This window comes from Anomaloglossus baeobatrachus, chromosome 11 (assembly GCF_048569485.1).
Source record: "Anomaloglossus baeobatrachus isolate aAnoBae1 chromosome 11, aAnoBae1.hap1, whole genome shotgun sequence".
NCBI lineage: Eukaryota > Metazoa > Chordata > Amphibia > Anura > Aromobatidae > Anomaloglossus > Anomaloglossus baeobatrachus.
The window spans coordinates 39182786-39197592 of NC_134363.1; the positions used below are offsets into that span (position 1 = coordinate 39182786).

Genomic DNA, 14807 nt, shown 5'->3' on the forward strand with positions numbered 1-14807 from the left:
ATGCCCCTCTGGGAAATATTCAAATTGTCTCTCCAGTAAAGGAGACAAACTCTAGCACAGCGCCACCTATTGGAAGTAGCGATCCTAAAAGTCACAAGTGGATTTTCAACAATCCATTGCAATATGACTCAGGATATATAAGCCAGATCAGAATCCCAATTTGCAGACACGGTGTTTCGGGGTGCTTGCCCCTCGTCAGTGCAAAGTATGGGGGTGTCTGATCTGGCTCATGAGAAAGCTATGTGGGGACCACGGGGGAACACTATTCTCCTTAAGGAGACTTTGCAAGCCAGTCTGGCTGCCAGGTAAGGGGACTTATAGCTGCAATGCCCCTCTGGGAAATATTCAAATTGTCTCTCCAGTAAAGGAGACAAACTCTAGCACAGCGCCACCTATTGGAAGTAGCGATCCTAAAAGTCACAAGTGGATTTTCAACAATCCATTGCAATATGACTCAGGATATATAAGCCAGATCAGAATCCCAATTTGCAGACACGGTGTTTCGGGGTGCTTGCCCCTCGTCAGTGCAAAGTATGGGGGTGTCTGATCTGGCTCATGAGAAAGCTATGTGGGGACCACGGGGGAACACTATTCTCCTTAAGGAGACTTTGCAAGCCAGTCTGGCTGCCAGGTAAGGGGACTTATAGCTGCAATGCCCCTCTGGGAAATATTCAAATTGTCTCTCCAGTAAAGGAGACAAACTCTAGCACAGCGCCACCTATTGGAAGTAGCGATCCTAAAAGTCACAAGTGGATTTTCAACAATCCATTGCAATATGACTCAGGATATATAAGCCAGATCAGAATCCCAATTTGCAGACACGGTGTTTCGGGGTGCTTGCCCCTCGTCAGTGCAAAGTATGGGGGTGTCTGATCTGGCTCATGAGAAAGCTATGTGGGGACCACGGGGGAACACTATTCTCCTTAAGGAGACTTTGCAAGCCAGTCTGGCTGCCAGGTAAGGGGACTTATAGCTGCAATGCCCCTCTGGGAAATATTCAAATTGTCTCTCCAGTAAAGGAGACAAACTCTAGCACAGCGCCACCTATTGGAAGTAGCGATCTTAAAAGTCACAAGTGGATTTTCAACAATCCATTGCAATATGACTCAGGATATATAAGCCAGATCAGAATCCCAATTTGCAGACACGGTGTTTCGGGGTGCTTGCCCCTCGTCAGTGCAAAGTATGGGGGTGTCTGATCTGGCTCATGAGAAAGCTATGTGGGGACCACGGGGGAACACTATTCTCCTTAAGGAGACTTTGCAAGCCAGTCTGGCTGCCAGGTAAGGGGACTTATAGCTGCAATGCCCCTCTGGGAAATATTCAAATTGTCTCTCCAGTAAAGGAGACAAACTCTAGCACAGCGCCACCTATTGGAAGTAGCGATCCTAAAAGTCACAAGTGGATTTTCAACAATCCATTGCAATATGACTCAGGATATATAAGCCAGATCAGAATCCCAATTTGCAGACACGGTGTTTCGGGGTGCTTGCCCCTCGTCAGTGCAAAGTATGGGGGTGTCTGATCTGGCTCATGAGAAAGCTATGTGGGGACCACGGGGGAACACTATTCTCCTTAAGGAGACTTTGCAAGCCAGTCTGGCTGCCAGGTAAGGGGACTTATAGCTGCAATGCCCCTCTGGGAAATATTCAAATTGTCTCTCCAGTAAAGGAGACAAACTCTAGCACAGCGCCACCTATTGGAAGTAGCGATCCTAAAAGTCACAAGTGGATTTTCAACAATCCATTGCAATATGACTCAGGATATATAAGCCAGATCAGAATCCCAATTTGCAGACACGGTGTTTCGGGGTGCTTGCCCCTCGTCAGTGCAAAGTATGGGGGTGTCTGATCTGGCTCATGAGAAAGCTATGTGGGGACCACGGGGGAACACTATTCTCCTTAAGGAGACTTTGCAAGCCAGTCTGGCTGCCAGGTAAGGGGACTTATAGCTGCAATGCCCCTCTGGGAAATATTCAAATTGTCTCTCCAGTAAAGGAGACAAACTCTAGCACAGCGCCACCTATTGGAAGTAGCGATCCTAAAAGTCACAAGTGGATTTTCAACAATCCATTGCAATATGACTCAGGATATATAAGCCAGATCAGAATCCCAATTTGCAGACACGGTGTTTCGGGGTGCTTGCCCCTCGTCAGTGCAAAGTATGGGGGTGTCTGATCTGGCTCATGAGAAAGCTATGTGGGGACCACGGGGGAACACTATTCTCCTTAAGGAGACTTTGCAAGCCAGTCTGGCTGTCAGGTAAGGGGACTTATAGCTGCAATGCCCCTCTGGGAAATATTCAAATTGTCTCTCCAGTAAAGGAGACAAACTCTAGCACAGCGCCACCTATTGGAAGTAGCGATCCTAAAAGTCACAAGTGGATTTTCAACAATCCATTGCAATATGACTCAGGATATATAAGCCAGATCAGAATCCCAATTTGCAGACACGGTGTTTCGGGGTGCTTGCCCCTCGTCAGTGCAAAGTATGGGGGTGTCTGATCTGGCTCATGAGAAAGCTATGTGGGGACCACGGGGGAACACTATTCTCCTTAAGGAGACTTTGCAAGCCAGTCTGGCTGCCAGGTAAGGGGACTTATAGCTGCAATGCCCCTCTGGGAAATATTCAAATTGTCTCTCCAGTAAAGGAGACAAACTCTAGCACAGCGCCACCTATTGGAAGTAGCGATCCTAAAAGTCACAAGTGGATTTTCAACAATCCATTGCAATATGACTCAGGATATATAAGCCAGATCAGAATCCCAATTTGCAGACACGGTGTTTCGGGGTGCTTGCCCCTCGTCAGTGCAAAGTATGGGGGTGTCTGATCTGGCTCATGAGAAAGCTATGTGGGGACCACGGGGGAACACTATTCTCCTTAAGGAGACTTTGCAAGCCAGTCTGGCTGCCAGGTAAGGGGACTTATAGCTGCAATGCCCCTCTGGGAAATATTCAAATTGTCTCTCCAGTAAAGGAGACAAACTCTAGCACAGCGCCACCTATTGGAAGTAGCGATCCTAAAAGTCACAAGTGGATTTTCAACAATCCATTGCAATATGACTCAGGATATATAAGCCAGATCAGAATCCCAATTTGCAGACACGGTGTTTCGGGGTGCTTGCCCCTCGTCAGTGCAAAGTATGGGGGTGTCTGATCTGGCTCATGAGAAAGCTATGTGGGGACCACGGGGGAACACTATTCTCCTTAAGGAGACTTTGCAAGCCAGTCTGGCTGCCAGGTAAGGGGACTTATAGCTGCAATGCCCCTCTGGGAAATATTCAAATTGTCTCTCCAGTAAAGGAGACAAACTCTAGCACAGCGCCACCTATTGGAAGTAGCGATCCTAAAAGTCACAAGTGGATTTTCAACAATCCATTGCAATATGACTCAGGATATATAAGCCAGATCAGAATCCCAATTTGCAGACACGGTGTTTCGGGGTGCTTGCCCCTCGTCAGTGCAAAGTATGGGGGTGTCTGATCTGGCTCATGAGAAAGCTATGTGGGGACCACGGGGGAACACTATTCTCCTTAAGGAGACTTTGCAAGCCAGTCTGGCTGCCAGGTAAGGGGACTTATAGCTGCAATGCCCCTCTGGGAAATATTCAAATTGTCTCTCCAGTAAAGGAGACAAACTCTAGCACAGCGCCACCTATTGGAAGTAGCGATCCTAAAAGTCACAAGTGGATTTTCAACAATCCATTGCAATATGACTCAGGATATATAAGCCAGATCAGAATCCCAATTTGCAGACACGGTGTTTCGGGGTGCTTGCCCCTCGTCAGTGCAAAGTATGGGGGTGTCTGATCTGGCTCATGAGAAAGCTATGTGGGGACCACGGGGGAACACTATTCTCCTTAAGGAGACTTTGCAAGCCAGTCTGGCTGCCAGGTAAGGGGACTTATAGCTGCAATGCCCCTCTGGGAAATATTCAAATTGTCTCTCCAGTAAAGGAGACAAACTCTAGCACAGCGCCACCTATTGGAAGTAGCGATCCTAAAAGTCACAAGTGGATTTTCAACAATCCATTGCAATATGACTCAGGATATATAAGCCAGATCAGAATCCCAATTTGCAGACACGGTGTTTCGGGGTGCTTGCCCCTCGTCAGTGCAAAGTATGGGGGTGTCTGATCTGGCTCATGAGAAAGCTATGTGGGGACCACGGGGGAACACTATTCTCCTTAAGGAGACTTTGCAAGCCAGTCTGGCTGCCAGGTAAGGGGACTTATAGCTGCAATGCCCCTCTGGGAAATATTCAAATTGTCTCTCCAGTAAAGGAGACAAACTCTAGCACAGCGCCACCTATTGGAAGTAGCGATCCTAAAAGTCACAAGTGGATTTTCAACAATCCATTGCAATATGACTCAGGATATATAAGCCAGATCAGAATCCCAATTTGCAGACACGGTGTTTCGGGGTGCTTGCCCCTCGTCAGTGCAAAGTATGGGGGTGTCTGATCTGGCTCATGAGAAAGCTATGTGGGGACCACGGGGGAACACTATTCTCCTTAAGGAGACTTTGCAAGCCAGTCTGGCTGCCAGGTAAGGGGACTTATAGCTGCAATGCCCCTCTGGGAAATATTCAAATTGTCTCTCCAGTAAAGGAGGTCTCTCTGGGAAGCTGCAGCTTCTGCCCCAGAGAATGACTCGTCCTGCTTCTCTTGAAGTTCTCAAACAGACTGACCAATTCTTCAGGTAAGCAGAGAGTTTAGGTGGATCCCAGGCTCCCTTCCCTAGACTTAAGAACAAAAGCCCGGCAGAGGAGGGATTAAACCTGCAAACAGGACAATGTACACACAAGGAATACAGAATGGACAGTAAAGCACGCCTAAAATACAAACCTACACAACATGATACACAACCACCCATGTCCCACCATCACAGGGATGTGCAGTAGGAACACGTAATTCAATGTTTGCAGCACAACTCCAAATTTTACAGTAAATATATGCATTAACGGTGTAGCGCTCGCAGCCAGTATAGGGCACGCGAGCGGGGTTAGTGGACCCACTAAACCACAGGGGTACCCGGGCTTATCTTTTAGTGGGAGGGGCTTAACTAAGCACCTACCGAGAGGCAAACACCACGTACTACTTCCAGGGCAGTGACCAGCACTGTGGCAGCTAACCCCCAGGCAAAGACACATGGCTGAGAAAGACAGGCAGGTGGGTATGGACAGGTATGGTGGCACACCAGAGACAGATAGATATGGGAAGGCAGGTACAGGTGACAGGCACAGGGATAACAGGACAAGAGCAGAGGAACTTGACAACTCTCTACTGTAGCAGCAGCCTGGTTTACTAACAAACTAAGGTCATTGTGCAGGCACCTCCCCTAATGGGAGGGTGCCTTAAATACATAGTATCTCTCAGCCTTGGACTGAAAGGCATTTCCTGGAAATAGCAAGCAGGCTCTTTAAGAAGATGGCCAGTGTGTGTGTGCGTGCCCTTATAATACTCTCAGGAGACCTGGGATGCGTACACGGGTCCCAGGAAGGGAAGGAGGCAGCAGCACATGTGGACAGGTGGAGGACTGCAGCCGAGGACACAACCCGGTCGGGGCGGTGAAAAAATCGGCATCCCTTCTGTGACACCAGCTCTACAATCGGTCTCTCCATATGAGGGCATGGTCTTATATGAGTAGGAAAAATTCTACCATTATCACTTGGGTTCTACCTAGAATTAGAGCAGATTTGAGTGGAATTAAATCTGAAAATCTGCATTTGTCAAAATGTTGATTTTTTTTGTGCAAATCTGGCACCCTGGCAGAGCATAATTTTCCATCTCTACACCATGACACTCCTACACTTATATAAACTTTTACTTAAGAACCGATGTGCCTTAAAGTGATTGTCCACCCATTAACAAAATTTTAATAATTTAATCTATATAGAATCAAATTTGCAAATTGATTAATTTTCCAATATATTTTTATAGCATTAGCTCAGTTTTACAGATACAGAACTCAAACTAATAAATGTTTGTTCAAATTCTGACTTCTCTTAGCCACCACTAGAGGGAGCCTATAAGCTTAATGCATACTGTTGCTGGACTTTAAAGTAGAACAGTATGCCGTCAGCTCCCCCTAGTGGTGGCCACAAATATAACAGTTCCACATTGCATTGATTTGGTGGTGGAACAAGTAATTCGTCCATTTCTCCAGTGTTCTAAGAACCATTATTCAACATGATAACACAAGGCTGCATGTTGCTGGTGCTAATAAACAACCTGTGTGGCCTAAATGGGCATCCATGGACTGTAGCACATCTGGACTTGAGCACATCTGGTATGTCATTGGTTGGCAATTGCACAGGGAGCTGAAAGCAGCAGATATTGAGGATTTTCAGACCCAAGTGCAGAACCTTTCTCAGACGACAATCAATGACCTCATTGATACCGTAGCAGCCAAGACTGTAAATGTGCTCATATTCCATACTGAATTAATTAGGACATATTTAAAAAATTTGTTTCCATTGTTTTATCATTTACATGTCTATTTCAATGTTAAGTACTGTTAGCATCTGCAGCTTTTCTTGGGTTGATACAAAGGTTTAAGTGCCTTTAAGATCAATGAGGAAATTCTGATTTCTTTCACCACTAGAGGGAGCACAGGGTCATGTGATGCTGTCATGACCTAGTTCCTGTTTCAGCAAACAGGGGTACTGCTCTAATCAAGAGAAATAAATGAGCGATCAGACTGCTGATCCTTATAGTCCACTAGGGGGACAAGTAAAATAAAAAAAAATAAAAAAAGTTTTAAAATTTTTTTAAAAAACCCTAAAAGTTCAAATCACCTCCTATTCGCCCCATTGAAAATTAAAGGGTTAAAAAAATTAAAAACTAACACACACATTTGGTCTCTGCTCTAATCAAGAGAAATAAATGAGCTATCAGACTGCTGATCCTTATAGTCCACTAGAGGGACAAGTAAAATAAAAAAAAGAAAAAAATAAGTTTGAAAAAATTATAAAAAACTCTAAAAGTTCAAATCACCTCCTATTCGCCCCATTGAAAATTAAAGGGTTAAAAAAATTAAAAAAATAACACACATTTAGTCTCTACTCTAATCAAGAGAAATAAATGAGCGATCAGACTACTGATCCTTATAGTCCACTAGGGGGACAAGTAAAATAAAAAAAGCCTCTTCGGACAAGCCTGGCCTCGGCACGGGTGGAAACTTTCAAAGGCTGTCCAGGCCGTGGAAGGCTAATAGTAGTTCCATAAGCCTTCTACTTCCGGATGATGCTCCCAACAGTGGAGACAGGTAGGCCCAACTCCTTGGAAAGGGTTTTGTACCCCTTGCCAGCCTTGTGACCCTCCACGATCTTGTCTCTGATGGCCTTGGAATGCTCCTTTGTCTTTCCCATGTTGACCAAATATGAGTGCTGTTCACAAGTTTGGGGAGGGTCTTAATTAGTCAGAAAAGGCTGGAAAAAGAGATAATTAATCCAAACATGTGAATCTCATTGTTCTTTGTGCCTGAAATACTTCTTAATACTTTAGGGGACCCAAACAGAATTCTGGTGGATTGAGGGGTTGAATGATAAATGACCCTCTGAATAAACATTTCACAATTTAAAAAAAAAAAAAAAAAAGAAATAACATTCTTTTTTGCTGCAGTGCATTTCACACTTCCAGGCTGATCTACAGTCCAAATGTCACAATGCCAAGTTATTCCGAATGTGTAAACCTGCTAAATCTGCAGGGGGTTGAATACTACTTGTAGGCACTGTATATATATATATATATATATATATAGGCACTACTGCTATGAAGCCCCATACCTTGTGCATTAAACCTTATCAGAAACTTCCGCTACTTTCTGGAGCAGTTGTGGTTTTTTTTTTCCATTAGATTAAAAAATCACTTTTTATTTGCAAAGTTTTTAAGAGTTTAGCAACATCCTGAAGTGCATGAAATTTCAATATGTTCTATAGAACGCAGGAACTATACTATTAAAGAAATGAGCCGGTGGCAATTTGGGACTCTGCGCTTGACTGAGCATTATGGGAAATGGCATTCAAGAACAGCTGTGCTGATCATTGCTTATGCATGACTTAGGGCGGAGGTAAGCAACCTGAGGCTGTCCAGCTGTTTTGGTACTATGTGGCCCAGAAATACAACGTAAACGCTGCAAAATGGGCAAAATGTGGGAATATCACTGCCATATGGTTGTAGCTACAGTCCCCAAATAAAGGGTCACTAAAAGAGTGACCTGTAATTTAAAGTATCAGTTTAAATGTAAGAAAATTGCTTTAATAGCCATCCCTTTACCTATAATACCTTTAAAAGGAATCTGTCAGCAGGTTTTTGCTGTGTAATCTGAAAACTACATGATGTAGGGGTTTAGACCCTGATTCCAGCGATATGTCACTTATTGTAATTTTGATAGAATCCCTGTTTTCTCTCCCAAGCCCTGTATAACTCCGCCCACACCACTAATTGGCTAGAATCTCTGTTTTTTCTGCTGAGCCCTGTTTAACCCCACCCACACCACTGATTAGCTAGAATCTCTGTTTCCTCTGCTGAGCCCTGTTTAACTCCGCCCACACCACTGATTGGCTAGAATATCTGTTTTCTCTGCTGAGCCTTGTTTAACCCTGCCCACACCACTGATTGGCTAGAATCTCTGTTTTATCTCCTGAGTCTTGTTTAATCCCACCCACACCACTGATTGGCTAGAATCTCTGTTTTCTCTGCTGAGTCTTGTTTAACCCCACCCACTCCACTGATTGGCTAGAATCTCTGTTTTCTCTGCTGAGTCTTGTTTAACCCCACCCACATCACTGATTGGCTAGAATCTCTGTTTTCTCTGCTGAGCCTTGTTTAACTCAACCCACACCACTGATTGGCTAGAATATCTGTTTTCTCTGCTGAGCCTTGGTTAACCCCAACCACACCACTGATTGGCTAGAATATCTGTTTTCTCTGCTGAGCCTTGGTTAACCCCGTTCACACCACTGATTGGCTAGAATGTCTGTTTTCTCTGCTGAGCCTTGTTTAACCCCACCCACACCATTGATTGGCTAGAATCTCTGTTTTGTCTGCTGATCCCTGTATAACCCTGCCCACACCACTGATTGTCTGCTTTCCATGTACACTGTACATTGACAGAATGCTGCTGTGCAATCGTGGGGGCGGAGTTGGATGAAGAGGCATGAGACACCTAGTCCTGTAGTGATAATCTTCTGCTGATAAAACACTGATTTACAATGCGGTCTCATGAGGTTCTCTTCTGTTTAAGATATTTCGTCAACCCTGGCACTGAAAATTAATGTCTACATTGGTCATGTACAGTGACCGTACCTGATACCCTCCACTTGTGTCATGCTGGCTTGTGAACTGCTGCTAAGAGCTCAGGCTGCTAATGACCACTCACCCTTTATAAGGTTCTGGATCCTGTTGCTGGTCGCTGGATATAGCTTCAGCGTTGGTCCTGCGTATCGGTCCTTATTATTGTGATCCAGAACTTGGTGACCTGTTGTGTGCTGTGGAAATATCCCCATTAATTAGTTTATTTCCTTCCTGTGTTTATTTCTTCCTGGCTTCATGTTGTCTTTCCTTGTGTCAGGTTGCTGTGTGCATGAATTTTGGTTCTTTCCTCTATCTGTGTTATTTGTGGGGTTTGTTTTTCCAGTCCTGGCCTACTTCTGGGGTGGGGGGAGAGGAGGTGTAAGATCAGGGCTCAAACAGGAGTTAGGTACATGCAGGGGACCCAGACCTAGCTACCATCAACCTTACCTCTGGGATAAGAGACAGCTTAGGGCCCCTAGTTTGAGGGTCAGCTTAGAGGTCCATCTTCTGTTACCCTGAATGCCAATGTCAACTTGCTTCCTCCGCTCAGATCAACGTTCCATTCCTCCTCCATCCTACCGGGTACCCTCCACTAGACTCCTCTGCTCAGATCGGCGTTCCATTCCTCCTCCATCCTACCGGGTACCCTCCACTAGACTCATCTGCTCAGATCGGCGTTCCATTCCTTCTCCATCCTACCTAGGACCCTCCACTTGACTCCTCTGCTCAGATCGGTGTTCCATTCCTCCTCCATCCTACCGAGAACCCTCCACTTGACTCCTCTGCTCAGATCGGCATTCCATTCCTCCTCCATCCTACCGGGCACCCTCCACTTGACTCCTCTGCTCAGATCGGCGTTCCATTCCTTCTCCATCCTACCTAGGACCCTCCACTTGACTCCTCTGCTCAGATCGGCATTCCATTCCTTCTCCATCCTACCTAGGACCCTCCACTTGACTCCTCTGCTCAGATCGGTGTTCCATTCCTCCTCCATCCTACCTGGAACCCTCCACTTGACTCCTCTGCTTAGATCGGCGTTCCATTCCTCCTCCATCCTACCGGGAACCTTCCACTTGACTCCTCTGCTCAGATCGGCGTTCCATTCCTCCTCCATCCTACCGGGAACCCTCCACTTGACTCCTCTGCTCAGATCGGCATTCCATTCCTCCTCCATCCTACTAGGTACCCTCCACTTGACTCCTCTGCTCATATCAGTGTTCCATTCCTCCTCCATCCTACCGGGTACCATCCACTTGACTCCTCTGCTCAGATCGGCGTTCCGTTTCTCCTCCATTCATAACGGCCATAGGTACTACAGTGTTAAAAAAAACACCTCAGTCTTCTGCCTTTCCTGTGTTGCAGGATAGAAAAGTCAGAGGAGGCTCCCCATTGCACTCCCAAGGCCATTATGGTGGCCATAGGCTCTCCACTGGACTCCCAAGGCCATTATGGTGGCCATAGGCTCCCCACTGCACTCCAAAGGCCATTATGGTGGCCATAGGCTCCCCACTGCACTCCCAAGGCCATTATGGTGGCCATAGGCTCCCCACTGCACTCCCAAGGCCATTATGGTGGCCATATTGGAAGCAGAAGGAACGGATCGCCAATCTGTGCAGAGGAGCCAATGGTAAACAAATGGAGAGCACCGAGTGACCTAAGATGAGATATCTGTAGTCATTTTTTGGTCCCGGGATGGACCGTCGCTTTAATATTTTTGTCCTAATGGCTAAATTGGATGGGGTGGTAGAAATGGCATATTTTGGTTCTAGAAAGTTCTGTGTTTCTAGTTTTCAGTTTAGGAACCAACGAGCTGAGGATAACCAGTGCCAAAGAAGAACATGGGGATAAAATGATCAATACGAAGGAACTTGATTGCATTCTTCTAAAATAGTTTTGTATTTATTTTTCGTCTTAGAAATAAATTCCATCCGGCTCCTCTTGGCACCACGCACATTCTGCTCCCAATCAGACAAAGACGCCCTCATAAAAAGCGCGGGTTAAGTGCCGTCTGATTGAATTCCCCACTCGGTGAAGTCAATGGCAGGTTTGGAAACACAATGTGATCAATAGGAGAAAGCCTGCAAGAACGTTCTCACAATGTCCCCATTGTTTCCTATTCAGCGGAAAGTCACCTTCATGGGAAGACACAAAGCCGACGGAACTTCACCAAGAGAAGCATTCGCCATATGGATGAGGAGACGCATTACAAAGTGGCTTTACGTAACAGAAGGAACGAGTAAACATTCCGTGTAAGATTGATGCATCGGGATAAAGCTTTGCTTTCTTTCTTCAGGGTTAAAGATTTAGGACCTGATCCATTATTGCATTTTCGTCTTTTTTTTTTGCCTATTTTTCATTTCTTCTTGTAATCCATGCCTTTTTTATAGTCTATTTATATGCATTATCATGTTGTTGGGTTGTTTTATGCTTACCATTTCGGGCAAGGTTGAGGTTTTCCAGATTGTGCCCTTTTAAAAAATTACTTATATTTTTTATTATTGCAAAAATGTACTGAACTCTCACGCTAGAGTGATTTTATGTACGCTTGAATTTTTTTATTGTGCAAAATTTGGGACATTTAGCAAAAATTGTACCTTTTGCGCCTACTACTCCTAATGGTGGTGATGCCTTTGTCTTCTTCCTGGCCCTGATATGTTTTTAAGGGTTATTATATTATTTGTTCTCCAAAACCTTCCCTTCACTTAATATTCTGGCCAACAAAGGGGCCCTTAAGCTGTTCCTTAAGCTAGGGGGGGCCTTATGCTATTCCTATTCTCAGTGATACTCCTGATGGTGGAGAGGCCTGAGTCGCCTTTCTGGCCCAGCTTCTGACCAGTTCTGATCTAGTTCCCCCTCACCCAGGGAGAGACAGAAAATGAGAGTGTCAAAACCACAGAAAAAGACAGACTAAGGAAAAAACAAAACTCTGTCATACATAAATAGAGTAAAATTAATGAAACACATGAGTAATTTTGAGGATGAATAACACAAGTAAAAATAAGCAAAAAGTGACTTGAAAAAAAATCAAAAACTAATGAAAACTAGAGAAACAAGCAGTGCCATAAGTAGAGTTTGATGGGCCCCAGTGCAAAGTTTGCACCTGGCCCCTCCAACCGACACTGACTCATGTTTCCCATGATCTGAAATCCCTTTTTCTATCAGCACACTGCTTCCCAATGCTCTGCTATACATCTTTACCTCAGCACCCAGCTTTCCCATGCTCTGCTATACATCTTTACCTCAGCACCAAGCTTTCCCATGCTCTGCTATACATCTTTACCTCAGCACCCAGCTTTCCCATGCTCTGCTATACATCTTTACCTCAGCACCCAGCTTTCCTATGCTCTGCTATACATCTTCTCTCAGCACCCAGCTTCCCAATGCTCTGCTATACATCTTTACCTCAGCACCCAGCTTTCCCATGCTCTGCTATACATCTTTACCTCAGCACCCAGCTTTCCCATGCTCTGCTATACATCTTTACCTCAGCACCCAGCTTTCCCATGCTCTGCTATACATCTTTACCTCAGCACCCAGCTTTCCCATGCTCTGCTATACATCTTTACCTCAGCACCCAGCTTTCCCAATGCTCTGCTATACATCTTTACCTCAGCACCCAGCTTTCCCATGCTCTGCTATACATCATTCCCTCAGCACCCAGCTTTCCCATGCTCTGCTATACATCTTTACCTCAGCACCCAGCGTTCCCATGCTCTGCTATACATCTTTACCTCAGCACCCAGCTTTCCCATGATATTAGAGCATGGGAAAGCTGGGTGCTGAGGGAAAGAGTCTTTCACTCAACACAACACTTTGCCATCCCCTGCTTGTATCTTTGTCCCCCTTGTATATAGCTCTTAAAATACTATAATGGCTCCCACACAGCCTTCCATATAGTATAATGGGTCCCACATAACCCTTCATATCAGAATGCATCCTCATAGTCCACCATGTAATATAATGAATCCCCAAAGTCCTCCAACTATGATAATGTACCTCCCATAGTCCTCCATGTATTATCATTCACCCCATAGTCCTCCATATATTATACTGCACCATAGTCCTCTATATATTATAATTATAATACAGCCACATAGTCCTCCATATTATATTATGCAACCCTTATACCATTTAATGCAGCCCCATAGTCCTCCATATTATATTATGCAGCCCCTGTGCCATTTAATGTACCCGATTGGTGACCATGTTTTATAATGCACCCCCATACTCCTCCATGTATTATAATGCCCCCCTATAGTCCATGTATATGGTAACCTTCAAATTGCGTTATGCAGCCCCCATACCGTTTAATGCACCCCCATAAGCCTCTGGCCACTGTGTGTCACTGATTTAAAAAAATAAATAAACAAGTGCTCACCTCTCCTCATTCCACTGCTGCTCCGGTCCTCCCGTCCTCCCGTCCTGCAGTCTGCAGTCTCAGCATAGCAGTCGTACAGTAGTGACGTCACCACAGGCACAGGAGGAGCATGATGAAGGGTGGAGCGGAGCACTCCACTGCATCCTTCATCACTACTTTGTGGAATGACAGGCGAGGGCCCGCAGGTGAGGGGGGCATGGTGCTGCTGCTGGCACTGGGTCCCCCTGACTCACAGGCCCCATAGCGGCCGTGTGGTCTGCCACTGACCAGTGCAGCTCCTGTCTCACTGCTTCTCTGCAGGGTGGACGCTGGGCCCCTAACCTGCTGGGCCCGGTTGCAGACACGATCTCTGTGACTGCCATCATTACACTTTTGTGGTTGAAAAGTTGGCAACTTTTTAACACTTTTTATTCACAGTAAGCATCGCAAACAGCATAAAGAATACTTTTTTTCTTAAATTCGCATTTTAACAAAGCAAACCACCAGGGCTCAACATGATGGACGTTCCAACAAAGGAGAAACAATTAGAAGGGAGATTTTCCATACCTGCTTGTAACAGGTGATAGTGCGAGAAGCGAAGCCGCCGGAGCTGCACAATGATAGTTATAATATGTCCTCCCTCTCCGGTTCCCCAAAGAGCTTACACCTGGTTAGTTGATTTAGACGTGGTAATGAGCTGGCAAGCATCGCCCCGCGTCCCCGTATTAGAGCTGCCTCTGTTCCACGTACCTGTCAACAACGTGTTATTGGAAGAAAAATCACGGCTTGTCTGTTAAGACTTTGCGAATGACTGATGGGGGCCATTTATCTGTGCTGGAGGTGGCGGCGGTGCCACAAAGAACCTCAAGGTCCTGTAAAGTCTCCACTGGCTTGTCACTTTCCATGATAAGCAAGCCCTGTTCTTGCTCGCTCTAGATATGCTTTGACAATTTGTCAGGTATCCTGCTTGTTTTCCTGCGCTGCGAGAGGACAGAGTGCAGGAAATCTACTTAAGACAAGCCCAGCTGGATTTCCCTGACATTTATAAGTCATGCATGAGCCACTTTTGGCTTCGAAAGACAACACCACACAGCGATCCGCGGCTCCTTCACTGATACGCGAGAATATGCACAAAGTGGAGACTTTCTGCTTCCAA

At 45.6% G+C, this 14807-nt stretch overlaps 1 protein-coding gene across 1 annotated transcript in view; it reads right to left on the minus strand.

Moving 5' to 3' along the window:
- The window catches only part of LOC142255986 (C-X-C chemokine receptor type 3-like), a 132961-nt gene extending 118480 nt beyond the window's left edge, over nt 1–14481 (minus strand). Inside the window, exon 1 of the mRNA XM_075327458.1 lies at nt 14402–14481. The gene's annotated coding sequence lies outside the window, so the exon portion shown is untranslated. The remainder of the gene's footprint in view (nt 1–14401) is intronic.
- Nucleotides 14482–14807: the final 326 nt, after the last annotated feature.